Source organism: Perognathus longimembris, chromosome 7 (assembly GCF_023159225.1).
Source record: "Perognathus longimembris pacificus isolate PPM17 chromosome 7, ASM2315922v1, whole genome shotgun sequence".
Taxonomy (NCBI): Eukaryota; Metazoa; Chordata; class Mammalia; order Rodentia; family Heteromyidae; genus Perognathus; species Perognathus longimembris.
In genome coordinates, this window is record NC_063167.1 from 78,481,635 (window position 1) to 78,499,986 (window position 18,352).

The 18,352-nt window shown below is 39.4% G+C and overlaps 1 non-coding gene across 1 annotated transcript; it reads left to right on the forward strand.

The window, feature by feature from the left end:
- The first annotated feature begins 300 nt into the window (after nt 1–300).
- LOC125355871 lies at nt 301–407 on the forward strand. The gene has a single exon (XR_007211792.1). It is a non-coding gene; the product is annotated as a U6 spliceosomal RNA (small nuclear RNA).
- The last annotated feature ends 17,945 nt before the right edge of the window (nt 408–18,352 follow it).

An 18,352-nucleotide genomic window follows, 5' to 3' on the forward strand; every position in this document is an offset into this window, starting at 1 on the left:
TAGAAAACATACTGAGAGCTTATGGCTCACACTTGTACTCCTAGCTACTCAGGAGGCTGAGACTTGAGGATCCTGGTTCAGCCCAGGCAGAAAAGACTGTAACACTCTTATTTCCAATTTACCAGCAAAAAAACAGAAGTGGAGGCATGGTTCAAGTGGTAGAGCAGACCAGCCTTCAGGACAAAAGCCAAGAAAGAGCATGAGGCTTTGAGCTCAAGCCCCAGGCCCCAACAAAGAAAGGGACAGGAGAGGGAGAAAGGAAGGAAGGAAAGAAGGAAATGAAAAGAAAAGTCCTGTTTGATGCTCGCTTCGGCAGCACATATGCTAAAATTGGAACCATACAGAGAAGATTAGCATGGCTCCTGCTCAAGGGTGACACACAAATTCCTGAAGCTGTCCATATTTAAAAAGAAAAAGAAAAATACTGTTTGGGCTTTTTCCAATAATATTAATAAAGAGACAACTACAGCCAGTGCCCCAATTCAGCAAAATAAAATTCTTTCCAAATGCCAAAGGGATTTTCACAGTCTTTGCAGACAGCTAGTAAGACAAGAGCAATCATTTATCTCAAAGAAATAAGAGAATGATTTTTTTGAAGAAATGGATTGGTTTTCTAAGGCCTGACTTCAGTTTTCTGTTTTATTACTCATTGGTTAGACCCAGGACTCCAGGAGAAGGTCTTAATCTTGCTGAGTTTCTACCTCTCCTGTCTTTTGACCCTTTGGAAAAATAGAGATACAGCTATTGGGATTTATTTTCCACTCAGTTATGCTTTAAGTTTGAGCCCAGTGGAGAAAAAAGAAAAAAATAACATGGTACAAATTGTTACTACTGACAATGGATCTGATCTCCTATCGAACGAAGATGAGCAAAATGTTCTCTGGGGAAGAGAAAGGTTCACCTGTGTGAGGTAAATGAATTCTTCCACAGCTCTAGGGAACACTGAGATTTCTATATTGTATACTGATGCTCCAAGAAGGTTTATTATCTTTAGCCGGTTTGTGGATAACTCTCCCTGACGTGATATAGAACTCAGTCAATAGTAATGTCTTTTTGGATTTATACAGAAAAATTGGATAATGTGTGTAGCAGTTTTTATTTTGGCATCAATAAGTATCTTGCATCAAAGGGGTAGCTATTTCATACAGGCAATGTCTGCCTTTCTCTCCTCTGTTCCCCACTATATAGCCAAGATTTGTGGGTATCAGTTATAGAAGTTGTCACATGAAAATGGAAAAGGTGCAGAGATGAAGAGAAAAGGGAAAGCAAGAGAGACATGAGTGTTGGTGGCAGAATCTTCCTATCTTTTATAGTTATCTATTTCTTGCTTTCTCTTCATATGGGACATAGAAAGGCACTGGAAAGAAGGGACTCATGAAAAGTCATGAGAAAGGATGGGGATTTATTAAATTGTAATTATTTCTGGGGAGATGACAGAGTTTCTGATAAGAGGTGGGGAAGGAAGAGAGAGAGAGAGAGGAACATGGAATAGATGAGTCATATAACTTCTGTCATACTTGAGTCACTAAAATAAAGCTGTATGAATCAACCCATACCACAAATAGGGCTTTTCCTGGAAAACACAATCATGAGACTTATTTAGCTCTCACTCGTAACTGAAAATGACTCTTGGCTTCTACCTCTTTATTTTTTGCAACAAATGTATTGAACAAATAACCATACCATCCTGAAAGTCAGCCAGGGAACTTTCCAAGCATTTGGCAAATGATAAATTAGTCATTGGTAGAATGATTGTTAAAAAAAGCAACCAGAGTTTCCTAGACCACTCATTCTAGAATCTGTACATAAAGTGATTTCCTTTTTCCAACCCTGTAATTCCCACAGTAAAATTGAAATTCTAAGGAAAGTAGGATATAGTCTTATAGTTATTTCGTGATACTTATTTTCTCAAGAAAAACTTAACTTCTGCTTTTACATGATGAAATTGTAGATTTCCCACTTCCTGTCACACTTATTTCTGAAGTGTGCCATTCTCAGACATATAGAAGTTTTATTCCACCAGAACTCTAAAATTTCATTATAATATTCAATGCATCTTCTATGAAACTGAAAAATCAAGGGGATGGATGAGGCTGGGAGGGCCAGGGGAGAATGATGAAAGGGGTCATATTGAACAAGCTGCATTGTACTTATAAACAGTCAGACCGAATGTCAACCCCTTTGTACAACTATTCGCAGATAATAAAAGCATAATTTAAAAAAGAAATCATAAATTATAATTGTATGGTGCTAACTTTCAAAAAGTAATATACAAAATTCAGGGCAGCTACTGAACAATGGGAGCCCTTTTTTATTAGGCTATATTACTTGTACAAAAAAAGTTCATTGTGACATTTCCATATTTGTATACATTTCTCCCTAACAATCTCACATCTTCTATCACTCTCTTATCCCCACTTCTTAAAACACTCAACAGGTTGTTCTGTTTTCAACCATACAAACAAATGAACATACAGCTTCAACTATATGAATTCTCATTCTCCCTTAATCAGGCCTCACTCTCCCAGTGATACTACTTCCAATAGTAGATCACATTTCAAAGCCACCTCTGGCAGAGAAGTCCATGAGACTCCATCTTATATTAGTTAGGAAAAAGGTAAGCTACAGATATGGTTCAAGTGGTAAAGTACCAGTGGAGCATAAATCAGAATGAGGTCATGAGGCCCTGACTTCAAGGCCCAATACTAGAAGAGATTGATGATGGTGATGATGATGATAATGACGATGATGATGACAATGACAATGATGGTGATGGTGGGGGTGATGGTAGTGGTAATGGTAGTGGTGGTGATGGCGGAGGTGGTGGTGGTGGTTGTGGTGATGGAAGTTATTTACCACAAAAAGAAGAGCAGTACTGCTGGCCTAGTCACTATAGAAGCCATTACCACCTTGAGAACTGAGGAGTTGCGGAAAGGGGAAGAAGGTTGTGAACTATGGGCCTCGTGGCAGGAACCACATCCTTTCATAAAGTAAGGCATCCAGGACTGCAACCTACAGGGAGAAGCCAGAGAATGAATGTCTCAGCTTCACTTTCCTGTCTTCTACTCTCCAGTATCTTCTATAGATGGAAGACAATAGACTATAGATGGAACACAATAGAAGCCAAAGACACTGAAGAATCCATCAACTCTTCTCCTGGCACAGAGAGGAGTGAGGAGTTAGAGAAAGATAGAGAGACAGTAGTGATGTGTCCCTGCCCCTATCCTTAAGGGATCTTTGTACCAAGCATCAGAAGTGAGCTTGATGCATAAGATATGAGTTCCCGTGCCAGCAGTAGCAGGAGAAAACACTCAACACCACACACTTAGGAAAGAGATTTCAACGTTGTTGGTAAAGACCTTTGAGAGGAAAACATATGAAAACAAGTTGGAAGAAATATGGAGACACTAAGGCTTCCCTTAGAGCAAGGAAAGGAATGGGGTTTGGGCTGAACTTGTAAGCAATGGCCATCTGTATCTAATTCCAGTTTCCCCTCTCTCAGAGAAAACAAAACCTTAGAGTCTACTGGCTGTGTTCTATACCTGTGGATACTTAGACTTAAGCTTCCAGCATTAGCAAAGAGTTCCACACCTAGACTTGACATAGAAACTGTACAAAATGGATCTTGTGTTTATGGAGAGTAAACATCTGAATAAGAACTAGAATAGACTGAGTAGCCACGAAGTAAGACTCCAAAATTGTTAGAAAATGTGTCTCTAGGGCTGAAGGCAAAGAAGGAAAAAAAATACAAAAAAATACAAATGTTTTAATAACTGCCTCATCATTTTGGTGAATGACTGATCAGAGTAAGATCTCATTTTTTATTTAGAAAAGCAGCATAGCATTTCTTACATCCCAGGGTGGCACAGTTGACACCCTCAATACTCGCATCATCTGCTTGATGATAAAACATTTAATTTGGAGTTGTTTCCCTGCCTTTATTGGTAGTGACAGTAAGTTTCAAAGATTTCCTATGAATTCTTATCATCATTCTCTTTCACACATGGCTAATGTGAAAATTGAACCCAGAACAATGAGAAACAGAACCTCTGTCTTCAATCATTGCTTGTACTACACAGAATTGACCAAGATGAGAATTATTAGTCATCTTCTCCACAGGTGTAGTGGACCATTCTTTATATCATACCAGAGAGTTCTATTGGATATATTTGCTATGATTATCTTTTATTCAATAGCAATATAACACAGTTACTTTGACTCCTTATGAATACAACCCTACTTGATCTTTACATTTGATTTCTGCAAGGAAGCCATCATGTTACACATGCTGGCACAATCTATCATCATTTTACTGATGACAGACCCAGATTGTACAAAAGAAAGAGGTTTCCGGGAAAGGAGTGAGGCAGGGTAAGGAAACAAAAGGTCATTGAATTTGATGAGAACGAAAACCTTTTGACTCCTTACTTGGTAACCCCTCTGTTTTCAACACACAAAATTCTTTAAGGCATAAAACAAAACATCAGTTTTGCCTTCATTGAGCCCAGACAGTGATTCAGTGTTTGTGCAATGAGACTGAAAAGGCAAAGAGCTCTGTATGGCTCAGTGCAGAATGCCAACAGACTGCTAATGGAAGCCAGAGAAAATGGGTAAATGTCAGACAAGGATCAGTGCCTCTGTGAGGATCACTTACCTTTTCAGTACAGATCAAAATCCTTAGTACAAATGGTTAAGATGCCACATGTGTCAGATCACTCATCAATCACGTCAGCAATATCAATGGGGTAGAAGGTCTTTCTATCCTTCCAGGATGATGCCCTCAGCCTTAAATACTATATGGATGACGTAAGACTCCATGCTGCATTATTATAGAAAGAGGAATGATTTTCTCTCTTCTCTTTCTTCTTGGCTTTCTGATCTCAACCTACATCGCATTAAGTCCTTCAGTGTTCCAAAACTAAAATTTAATTATTCACCCTTGAAACTTATTTTCCATGACCCTCCAAGCCAATCCACCACTTTCAGGCCCATTCCATCTTCACAGGTCTCATAAACTGTAACTTTTTTATTCTTTCTTCTTCATCACCATTGTTACTCCTTTAGTCCCTGCTTATATTTTCTCTTGGCTTTTTATATGCCCCTTTTCTCATATCTTCATCAGCAGGGTCTTCAACTACAATTTAGTGTGTCTATAAGAGTTACTTTCATAGGGAAAAAAATTGGGATCACATCTACACGTGGCTTCAATTTTATTTTGTGATATTCACTTATTTGGAAACCTTATTCCTTGGCAAGGCTCACAGACCCTCTCAACAATATGATTCCTGCTTCCAGGTCTGTTTCTTCTCATTCCCCTTCCATTGTGTCTCTGACATGATTGAACATCTCTTAAGCCCTTATTGTATTGTAAACTTAGGCTTTTCCAAATTCTATTTGGAAGTGTCTTTCCTCTCTACTTTAAATTCTCCAGGTTCCCCTTCAAACTATCAGTCATCCCAGGAATCTTTACCTCACTGCTTAGGTATAGTTAGTCGAGGCTGTGCCAGGATGATCCCAGTAATTGATCATGAAAATGGGTCAGATCAGGATCTTACTTGTGTTCATGGTGGGATCTAGATGAGATATATAGCATGGAAAAAAACACAGGAAGATGCTTGTCGTTCTAAGAATTAGGTGCCTTTCGAACAGCCAACTCAGACACTGGCCAGGTCTAGTTGTCTAGGAAGTGATCTTCTATGTACTGCATTGAATCTTCAGATAGCATCTTCCCTTCCAAAGCAACTCAATATTCTTACCAGAACACTTGGTAATGAGGAGTGTAAAGAAAGAAAACACCAAAAGAGTTTCATCATGGATAGTTTTAGGGGTCACTGAAAAGAGATTCATATGTTGTTTGGCCTCAACCTCAATCAACAAAGGGGCAGATTGCTTAGGACTGTAGCAAGTAGCTCCATGGGCTATGTGGGTATAATGAAGCAGCTCTAAAAGACTAGAGGCAGTATAGAAATGGCAATGCTGTATGTGGACACTAGCTCTAACAAGATCTAAATTACTGGGATGAACATAATAAATTATACAAGTCTCTAGGCATTCACACACAATGAAACCAAAGGAGAACACTCTTAAGAGAGGAACAGAAAGGTACTGCCTATGTGCATCTGCTCATACAAAATAATATTTACTGAAATGAACTCCAGGGAATGAAAATAAGAGGGTTTTTTTCCTTTTTACTGTCTTTGTTTTCTTTCCTTTTTATTCTTTTTGTTTATATGTCCTTGGGAGTATTAAAGGAAGCACAGAAATGGAGGAACAAAGAGTGAACAAATACAGCAATGGTACGTACTGGCCACAATGTTGAAAATAAACTATACAACTTATGTGTAGGAATGGGAGGGAAAAACTTGGAGAGAGCAAGGGAAGAGGTGAAATTATCCAAAAAGAAATGTACTCTTTACCTGACTTATGAAACTGTGGCCTGTCTATACATCCCCTTTATAATAACAATAAAAAAATTAAAAAATAAATGGCAATGTTGGGAGTTTTCCTCTTTGACCTTCTATGAAGAAGGGAAAAGGGGAGAAGAGAAGTACTATATGAACGCATCCCTCTTGGTTAAGGGACAGTAAGAGGTTTTAACAGCAAGTTTCTCTAAAAAAATAGATCAATGAAAAGAAATATAAATATTGCCACCTGATCATTCAGAAAACCAGACTGGCGTACCAACATAATATGGCTCTTAGGGACTTTTTTCACCCATGTATTTATTTATTTGTGAGGGCTCACTATGTACATGCCCCACATTGGGTGCTAATAACATGGCACAAAATAAGACAAGGCACAGGAAAATGAAGGTAGATGATAAGCCAATCTGCAAATCAAAGGAAAAGGCCATGTCAGTGGGAATAAATGCACCTCTCCCCACAAAACGTGTTAACTAGATGAACTGAGACTGAGAAACCACACAGGGGTAAAATATTCCACATAGAGTAAAGAGCTAGCACATGAGCCTTAGGACTGGAATGTCCTGGGCATTTCAAGGGTTCAAAAGAAATTTATATTAGAAACCACAGTGAGTGAGCAAGTAGGGGAATGGCAGAAGTTGATTGGTGAATGGAAATAGAAATGGAGTCCCAGGAACTCGTAGATCATGTTCAAAGGCTTAAAGAGAACAAAATGAGGTGGGAAGGGGCAGCTGTAGAGGGAACTGAAAGATCAATGTGGAAGGTAAAGCAGTAAATCCAGGCAAATGATGGGGAATGCTCTCACTAAACCAGGAAACTTGGGAGTGGTCAAAACCTTGGCTAACATAGAAGGTTTCTTATCAGTGCAGTAGACAGGACTTTGCTGACTTTGAAGGTCTGAGAGAAGTAGATAACAGAATTAGAACACGCTCCAAGATTTCTGGTTAGAGAAATTCTAAGAAATGGCAAATTGTTTTACAAAGAAAGCCCTGGTATAGAGTGGAAGGCTAATTATGTGACATTTTAGAAATTCAGGGGAGATGTTATAATCAATTGGGTTTTGTTTTTAATCTGCAGGTAAAAGCAGAGGTCAGTCAATGGGAACAGTTCTAGAAATAAGGGAGAGAGACTAAGGATGAAAATTGAGATTCTACAACCTGGTGGGACACTGAGATTTGTTAAAGAGGATTCATGTTTCTTAGAGACAACTAATTAATCTGATTATCAAGAATGGGTGAAGCACTGAGCTTGAGCAATGAAAGTCTGAAGCCAGAAAAACTTGTCAGTCCTGCATTGACTATTTTCTTTCTTCTTGTCACTTTCTTAATTTGTGATCACATGACTTCAAAATATCACCATGCTTCCCCTCAACTTCTACAGCATCTCCTTTTGTGATTACAGACATATTCTTGAGTTAGAACCAGAGAATTTTTAGTATTTCCTTATTTAATAAACAATATCTATAAGATTTGAGAATGAAGTGTAGGGAATGACTACATAAGTCTAACTAAGTGAGTAAAATTTCAATGATGGAATCTAAATTGCCTCTGTAAAACAGAACGCATGGCTTTCTGGGACAAGGTACATCAACTCTATGTTGCAAACACCAAGTTCTCAGCAAATCTATATCAGCTGGACATTGCTTCTGCCAGAAGCAACTGCAACTCATATTTAAAAAATACTAGCTGATAGAACTGTATTTGTGAATGATCCAAGGACATATGAACCAACTCTACATCACAGCTGATATTAGTCTAACCATCCTAGGAGCCAGACAACTGGATGATAAAGGAACTTTTCTACTACTGATGAAGAATAAGCTTTATGTACCAGACATCAAGAGCCCTAAATTCATACAATAGAGAACTCTTGAGAATATGTATATAACTCAGGAGCAAATATTTGCTTTTTATTAAACATGGGCGGGGTAATGTGTAAGGATTCACAAAGAGGAAACCCGGGAGAAATAATGCCACAAATGCACATGATTTTGAGATCTGCATGGCAAAGCCAAAAGCTCAGGGGGGGGGGGGGGGAGGGGAGGCGGGGGGGCGCGGGGGGCGGCGGGGGGGGGGGCGGGGTTGGAGTTCACCATCTGTTTTTCAGCTAATGGAATTCCCTACCCCTACCTATATGCTCACTGCGGAAGCCAGCAGGGTCTTGTGAGAGTGGGGGACTCCAGTTTGTCTCTCTAAAACCCAAACTACATTCCAGTGTGCTCCACAACCATCAGGAATTCTGCAATGACTTCGGACAGGTACAGAGTGCAATTCTTCTACAAAATGGAAAGCCCATGGTAGATGACTCAGCCTTTAAGCCCCCTGATCAGCTTCAGCTGCATTAAGGCCCCTTCCAAGAGCAATGCTGCACAGACTTGAAATGGAGCTTTGTTTGGGAGTTGTTTGGTTGATTGTTGCTACAATACTTGGCCTTGAATTCCAGACCTCACATTTATGAGACAGGTATTCTACCGCTTGAGCGATGCCTCCCATCTTTTAGTCTTTATTAATTTTTAATTTTTTTGTTTTTATTGTTAAGGTGATGTACAGAGGGCTTGCAATTACAGAAGTCAAGCATTGAGTATATTTCTTTTTGAACAGTGTCACCTCTTCCCTTGCTCTCTCTCAATTTTTCCCTCCCATTCCTACTCATAAGTTGTATAGTTTATTTTCAACATTCTGTCCAGTGTGTATCATTGCTGCATTTGTTCACCCACTGTCCCAGTGTAGTCAGGGGGATGATAGGGATATGCCAATCACATATACAGTGTGTGAAATTATAATAGATCTTCCCGAAAATCTATTGGTCTGAGCAGTCTGTAATGTCCTTGGGAAAAGATTTCTGTCTCCCTTGTCCTTGTACCTGGCATAGCAAGGACACTTCATAAGGCTTTCTCTTCTTATTTCTACTTGTTTACCTTGGCAGCCTTCTTGCCACTTAATGCTCACTTACTCCTTTTCCACAGTGATCCATTTCCTGGCTGGTTCTGGTGAACCAATTTCTTTGGTGCTTTTGTGGTGAGTCAGTCCCTCATGCCTCAGCCCCTGGCCCTCCTCCTTGCAGGGCTGTTTCAGAGATCACAGAGGATATTTTTTGTCAGGCCTACTACTGCTGTCTAGTTGGCTCTGGCTAAAGGATGCTCCTATAATCCCTATTGAAATCAGCTTTCATTGGTTTGTTTCTCATCACAAATCTCTATTAGATAGAAGACAAGAAATCCCATCACTTTGGTTAACTGGGTCACTGAGAGCTGAATCATTCCTGTGCTCCTGTTCTGAAAGCATAATTAAAGCCCTGACTAATTACTATTAAAGTAACCTTAATTAACTAACCTAACTTACCACTAATCAAAGGAATGGCTCTTCTGAGAAATCTTGGATCATTTTCTAGTCAGTATACAATATAAGTTAATATACATACATACCCCTCTGGATGCATTCATTTAAAAAAAATTAAAACTCTTTCTTGGGAGTATAAGTTGGAGGTTACTTGCTTACTGCTTATTTATTTATATGCTGCCTCTTCCCACAAAGGATTAGGCTCAGAGGACATTATCTTGCATTTGTCTTGCAGAGCTCTTGCTATGCTATGATTACAAAACAAGAAGGTATTTAGCATGCTCCTTACTAGCTCTGGATCATTAGTAAGCCCATGATCATTATGCAATCCAAGTAATGCAGAGGCAGCTGTATCTGACTTCCACAGTATAGATAGTCACTGGTCACCTGTGTGACTTAGCATGTATCACTTCTAAAACAAGGCATTGCTATAATATTAAGTCCCTCTCTCAGTATAACATGTTTCATGATATTATAGTAGGAAACTTTTTCTTGACTCCTAAGTTCTATGTCTTGCAAACCTAGGAGACATGATATATAATCTGTAATACAATATAATCTGTAATATTTGTCATCCCCTTTTTTGTGCTAGCATTTGGGCTTGAACTTAGAGCCTGGATCTTGATACTGTCCCTTAGGTTTTTGGGTTGTTTCTTTTTGCTCAAGGCAGGTTCTCTATGACTTTAGACAATAGTGGACAGTCACACAGACTTTCCTTTCCCAGGCTGGCTTTGAATCACAACCCACAGATGTCAGCCTCCTAAGTAGTTTGAATTATTGGCATGAGCCACCAGCACCCAGCCATTGACCCTTTATTAAGAATGTTTGTCATGCTGTTTCTGAGGTTACCTAATGACAAGGCACAATAACTTCTAGTACAAACATTAGGAGCACTGGCAATGGTGCACCCAAACACCTGACTTTTTCAGCTCTAATGTCTGAAGTTTCACACCATATATCTTCAAGGTAAAGTGCTATGCTCAGTCTGTCATTTAGCACTAATATGGGTACATTTCCATGACTGATTCCTTGGTGCAGATTTGGAATTAGAGTAGATCAAAGACAAGCGTTTCTATGCTCTTGTGAACATAGTACTGAAGAAACTTTTAAGTGAAAACCAGAAGAACTGGCTTCATCAGCTTCCAGAGTGTTCTCAAACAGTCCTGTAGGGACCCCCAGGGCAATCTGTCCTTTTCATGATAAAGATACTGTATCTGTGGTGACTGTGGAACTGATGCTGGAAAATAAACATAGAAGCCCCAGAACTAAAGTTTGAAGGAAGCTATGAAATCTACTGTCCCAAATAGGCTTAAGAATAAGTTGGTTTTGTTTTAGATTGGGATTGTTTAAAAGAAATCTGCAAAAGGCCCTGGGGGTATAGATGCCTGTGGGCTTCCCTTCCAGCACAGAGTTGCTCTGTTCCCAGATTGCTGGCAGCTTCAGGGTTGAATTGATTCATCATCTGACAGCTGTAAATAATACCTGAGGAAGTAGCCAATCTTTGCCAACAGATCCCACATATCTTTAAGTGGCTCTTTTGTGTTTCTCTTTTACCTTGTCTGGTCTTAGTGTATGAACGAATTAATGAAAAACTTGATTCAGTAAATGAATGAACCAATCAATTAAAGTATTTCCTTCCACTTTACTTAAGTATATTACTCTTATTCTGGGTACACTGTGAGGAAAACAGTACCCCCCCCCCAATATCTTGCAGACATTTTTGTAAAACTCATTCAGGAAATTAACTGAATATCTGAAGCCATGGGCTATACACCTAATGATACTTGTCCAATAGATTATGCAGAAGTGTAGTAACATACACACACACACTAAAGTTAACACACACGAAAGTTAATTTTAATATAAGTGGTCAAGTGCCACATTTTGAGAATAATTTCTGTGTAAGGCCTTTTGATCTTTGGCTATGTCTGTCTGATATCAGAATCTTTAAGACTTATAGACCATTCCACTTTGGGGCTCATGATCACCTAAGTGAAAGCAACCATACCCAGGTAAGAGAACTTCAGGTAGTTGCCAGAGCAGAAAAGGGCATTATACTGTCTGATTTCAAGATTTAGTACAATAATAACAAAATAATATTGTATTGGCACAAACACGGACTACTGATCAATAGGAGCAAATGAAGAGTCAAAAGAAATAGATCCATACTCATATTTTCAGCAAAGGTGATAAGCAAGTCATTGGCAAATTTATAGTTATTTCAATACACAGTGTTAGAATAATTGGATTTCCGCACATGACAGCATGTCCCCAACATCTACCATATTTAAACATTAACTCAAAATGAGTAACACAAACATTAAAGCAAAACCTACTGAATTTCTAGGAAGAAAAAATAAAGAAAACATTAGTAATCTTATTTTAGGAAAAAACATTCTTAGATACAACACCAAAACCACTGTCTCCAGAAGGAAAAGTTGATACACTGGATTTTATCAAAATTAAGATCTCATCTTTGAAAAAATGCTCTAACAAAAGGGAAAGTTAAGGCCCAGACTAATAAACAATACTTGCAAGTCACATGATAGTATTTGAACATCTTTTACCTAATGCAGGACATGTATCTACACTGTGTAAATAACTCACAGGATTGAAAAAAGAAACCTAAAGAATTGGTAAATGACTTCCAGGAAGACAGCAGAGGAACACCAGAGCCCTAGCTGAGCTCCCTCCGACATCGCAGTTTTCTCACCCCATAGAAACTTTTACTTCTAGAAAGACAGCCAGAGTAAGTTCTAACAGTACAGGGATTCTGGCCAGGAAGGAAAAATCGACTTTGCTCGTCTGAAAACACAGATTTGAGCTCCAGAGAGCATCCCGCCGCCGCACCAATGCTGGCGCCGACACAGCGTCCGGCACAGCAACCCGCACTCCACGTGGCTAAAGCACACAGCATAGAGCAGGGAGAAATCCTCTAGATGGCGGCTGAGCACGGACAGGCTGAAATCGAAGAGAAAGCGTGAGTACCCCACGAAAGATATTCTCACTCGCACCCACAGAGCAGCTTCTGGAAGGTAGTCCTTCCCCCACTGCCAGAGCAAACCGACATCTTTGACAACAGCATAGGGTCAGACCAGATTGGAACTAAAGCGGGCCTGGGGAAAGCGAGGTCAAAGGAGCCATCTTTGAAAAGGGCAAGAGGGACCGACCAGTGAGAGCCAGGTCCACACAGGAGAATGCCCCCTGCCCAGGCGGGAGGCTAGTCCTGGGCCGCGGATTAGCCAGAGGTGCCCCGACCTGCCCACCGGAATTTCTAAATTTAAAGCAATAGCGGCGAGCAGCTAACAGTGGCACGGAAACACCAGACAGGGGAACAAACAGTTCCTGAGACAGTTAAACGGTCCTGTCACAGAGGAAGCCCAATTCCCAGCCCGAAATGGAGCTGCATTCCATAGCCACCTCTGCCAAGGAGGCCACCCTGCCCAGGAGGGAGGAGCCTCTCCCAGGCAAGCAACTCTCAGCCGGGTAAAACAGGCCAGAGGCACCCCGCCCTGCTGAGTCCACAGCATATTCAAAGCCAGGCGTCAAAGGCAGCGGCCCCACAGCAGACAGAGGAGCCACAGTTCCCGAGACTGCTCACATCCCCATCTACAGAGGACACCCAAGGCCTACCTGCAAGCTGTGCAAACCACAGAGACCCAGGATTGCACCAACAAGGGAGAAGGGTCAGAACAGATCCATCCCCTGCAAACTGAAATCAAGTCAAACCAGCCAATCAGGAAAATAGACTGAAGACCAGTGCAAGGAAACCAGAGACTGGGGAAAGACCACCCAAACAAAGAGGACTCCATTTTTTTTTCCAAACATTTTTTAAACTTTAAAAAAAAATTTTAATTTTTTCACTTCTGAAACGTCGTTGGGTTTTTGTTTGTTTATTTGTTTTTTTTTTCTATTTTTCCCGGTATGTTTTATCAAGTTTTTTGTTTGTTTGTTTGTTTGGGTTGTTCCTTTTCTGTTTTTTTTCCTTTTTATTTTTTTTTCTTTTTTAAATAATTTTTCTCTGTTTTGTGCATCTGTCTTCCAGTATTTTTCTTTATTTCTCTCTTTGCATTCTCTTTCTTTAAAAATTACTTTCCTATGAATAACAACTCCACTCTTTTCTGCTAACTCTCCATTGTCTATCATTTTCACCTTGTTTTCTACAGATTCTACTCTTCTCCACATTTCCACATCACTGAAAATAAACCAAAATCACCACCACCACCCCCAATACATTTCACTCTATTTTCTTTACTAACTCCAACTTACCTTCCTGACTTAATGCCTGGACCTCCAGGTTCCATTGACTCCTGGTTATTGGATAGAGGGTATCCCAGCTTAATCTGAGTGAATCAAAGGGGTTCATAGAGAAAGCCAGTCCTAAAAGAACTTAATATAAAAACAAGAATTGCTTATAGGGTTGTAACAGTAAATAAGTAACTACTTCAATACAGGGCCCAGGATCAGTTGTTATATTGAAATTGTATTCTTTACGAACACCAAATCTAATTTTATAGACAGGTATACAAGGTATCTGTATATAATTGTGAACTTGTAAGAATTACACAACAGTGCTTGGTAAGGGCTGCTTTTGGTCTTAAACGGTGCTCACAGGTGCTGGTAGACTGGCATTCCCAATCCAAATGGGCAGAAGGAACACAAGAAAGATGGCAAACAATGAAGTTTTATCCCCCACTCAAAACAAGCAGAAAGCAGAGCAGTCAATCAAAGACATAGAAGACAACCCCCAAAATGCTCTACAAAGTCTACTGATAAACATGATAAATGAAAAGTTTGAATCTCTTCAGTCAATTATTCTAGAGTGTGAGGAGGCAAAGCAAAAATTAATGGAGAATTTCATGGCATCCACAAATAGAAAGATAAATGAACTTCAAGAGTCAAATGAAAAGATAGCTACCCACCTTAAAGATTTGAGAGACAACACTCAAAACCAAAGTAATGAAGTTAATGAAGTAAAGAAGTCCATACAAGACCTAAGAAATGACATGGAAATCATCAGGAAAGGCCAGTCAGAAGGAAAAGAGATTCGAAATCAAGTAGCTAGCCTACAGTCCCGACTAACTGAAGCAGAGGATCGAATCCCAGGAGCTAGCTTCCTTAGATTCTATGGAGAAAGATCAAAAATCAATACTAATCCAGTTAATCAACAAAACTGATCACTACAGGAGATTCAAGACACGATCAGGAAGCCCAATTTAAGGATTAGAGATATTGAGGAAAACTTGGAGAAAGAGGTTAATAGGATAGGCAATCTATTTAACAGAATATTAGCCGAGAACTTCCCAAATATTCAGAAGGAAAGGCCTATACAGATACAAGAAGCATTTAGAACCCCAAACCGACCAGACCAGAATAGGACATCCCACCGACACATTGTGATCAAAACAGGTTCAGTAGAGTACAAGGAAAGAATCCTTAAAGCTGTTAGGGAGAAGAAAACAATCACATATAAAGGAAAAGCTATCAGAATTACCCCAGATTTCACAGCAGAGACCATGAAAGCAAGGAGAGCCTGTAATGAAGTAAACCAAACACTAAATAAAGATAACTACCAACCAAGAATTCTGTACCCAGCCAAACTCTCATTCATAGCCAAAGGTCAAATAAAAGTCTTCCACAGTAAGGAAAAACTGAAACAATATATCTCCACCAAACCAGCTTTACAGAAAATCCTCAAAGATGTACTATACAGGAAAAATAATCAAGATCCCAATACAGACAGAGAAATGAACCCTAAATAGTAAACATCAGATCAAGAAATGGGGATGGGCTGGGGATATAGCCTAGTGGCAAGAGTGCCTGCCTCGGATACACGAGGCCCTAGGTTCGATTCCCCAGCACCACATATACAGAAAACGGCCAGAAGCGGCGCTGTGGCTCAAGTGGCAGAGTGCTAGCCTTGAGCGGGAAGAAGCCAGGGACAGTGCTCAGGCCCTGAGTCCAAGGCCCAGGACTGGCCAAAAAAAAAAAAGAAAAGAAAAAAAAAAGAAATGGGAAGACACAGCTTTAAACAAGATAGTGATAATGAAAGGAACAAACGATCATCTCTCAATCCTAACTCTCAACATTAATGGACTTAATTCTCCAATCAAATGACATAGGCTCATAAGTTGGATCAAAAATCAAGATCCATCTTTCTGCTGCCTCCTAGAGACACATCTATCCAGCAAAAGTAAACATCTTCTAAAAGTGAAAGGCTGGAAATAAATCTATCAAGCAAATGGCCGCTATAAGCATGCTGGAGTTGCAATCCTAGTATCAGACAAAATTGACATCAAATTAAAAAAGGTAAGAAGAGACAAAGAAGGCTACTACATACTAGTAAAGGGATCGCTCCTATAGGAAGATATAACCATTCTAAATATCTACACACCAAATGCAGGAGCACCCAACTTCATCAAACAAACACTACTGACTCTAAAAACACTCATAGACCCAAACACATTGATAGTTGGGGACTTTAACACTCCACTATCACCTCTGGACAGATCAACACGCCAAAAACTGAACAAAGAAACGACAGAACTTAATAATTGCATAGACCAACTAGACTTCTACAGAATATTCCACCCAGCAACAACAGAATACACATTCTTCTCCGCAGCACATGGAACATTCGCCAAAATAGATCACATCTTAGGGCAAAGAGAAAATCTGTACAAATTCAGAAGTATCAAAACCATTCCCTGCATTCTCTCAGACCACAATGGAATAAAATTAGAGCTCAATTCAAACAGCCACCACAGAAAATCCTACAATTCATGGAGACTAAACAACACACTGCTGAACCATCAGTGGGTCATTGAAGAAATTAAAATGGAAATTCAAATGTTTATGGAATTCAAGCAAGATGAGGACACAAAGTACCAGCTCCTTTGGGACACAGCAAAGGCAGTACTCAGAGGAAAATTTATATCTCTGAGTGTACACACCAACAAACTGGAGAAACAGCAACTCAATAATTTAAGGAATTTAAGGAAGCACCTTAATTTTCTTGAAAGAGAACAACAAGCCAAACCCCAAGTCAATAGATGGAAGCAAATAATTAAAATCAAATCAGAATTAAATCAATTAGAGACAAAAAAAACAATCGAAAGAATCAACAAAACAAAGAGTTGGTTCTTTGAAAAAATCAACAAGATAGACAGACCCCTCGCAAACCTGACCAAAAAACGAAGGCAGCACACTCAAATAAACAAGAAAAGAGATGAAACAGGTAACATCACCACAGAAATAACCGAAATTCAGAAAATAATAAGGGACTATTTTGCAAACCTTTATGGCAACAAATTCGAGAACTTGGAAGAAATGGATGATTTCCTAGAAAAAATTCATATCCCCAAACTTAAACATGAAGATTTAAGCCTTCTAAACAGACTCATATCCAGTATTGAAATAGAAACGGCAATAAATGATCTCCCATCCAAGAAAAGGTCCAGATGGATTCACTGCAGAATTCTACAAGGCCTTCAAAACAGAACTCACATCAATAATTCTCAAACTCTTCAATGAAATTGAAAGAGAACGTTCACTACCAGACACATTCTATGAAGCCAGTATAACCTTCATCCCAAAACCAGGCGGGGACTCATCACGGAGAGAGGACTATAGACCAATTTCCCTGATGAACATAGACGCAAAAAATTCTCAACAAAATTCTGGCCAGTCGACTTCAACAGGTCATCAAAAAAATCATACACCACGATCAAACTGGATTCATCCTAGGGATGCAAAGTTGGTTTAATATACACAAGTCAATTAATGTAATCCACCACATCAAACGGAGCAAGGTAAAGAACCACATGGTTTTATCTCTGGATGCGGAAAAAGTGTTCGATAAAATCCAGCACCATTTATGCTAAAAGCCCTGGAAAAACTGGGATTCCAGGGAACATTCTTAAATATAATCAAGGCAGTTTATGACAAACCAACAGCAAGCATAACTCTAAATGGGGAAAAACTAAAGCCATTCCCTTTAAAATCAGGAACAAGGCAGGGATGTCCACTCTCTCCCCTGCTCTTCAACATAGTACTAGAATTCCTAGCCAGAGCAATTAGGCAAGAAAAACATATAAAGGAGGACAAATAGGAAAAGATGAAGTTAAACTTTCTCTCTTCGCAGATGACATGATCCTATACCTAAAGAATCCCATAGACTCTACCCCCAAGCTACTAGAGCTGATCCAAACCTTTGGCAAAGTTGCAGGATATAAAATAAACCCTCAAAAATCAACAGCCTTTTTATATGCTAACGACCCGAAGACGGAGGCTGAAATCAGGAAAGCAACTCCTTTTGCAATAGCCCCCAAAAACATAAAATAACTAGGAATAACCTTAACCAAAGAAGTGAAAGACCTGATGAGAACTTTAAAAGCTTGAAAAATGAAATTAAGTCAGAACTAAAGAAATGGAAAAACCTCCCATGCTCCTGGATTGGGAGGATTAATATAATCAAAATGGCAATATTGCCAAAGGCTATCTACAAATTCAATGCAATACCCATTTATATCCCAACACCATTTTTTAATGAAATAGAGGAAGCAATCCAGAAATGCATATGGAACAATAGAA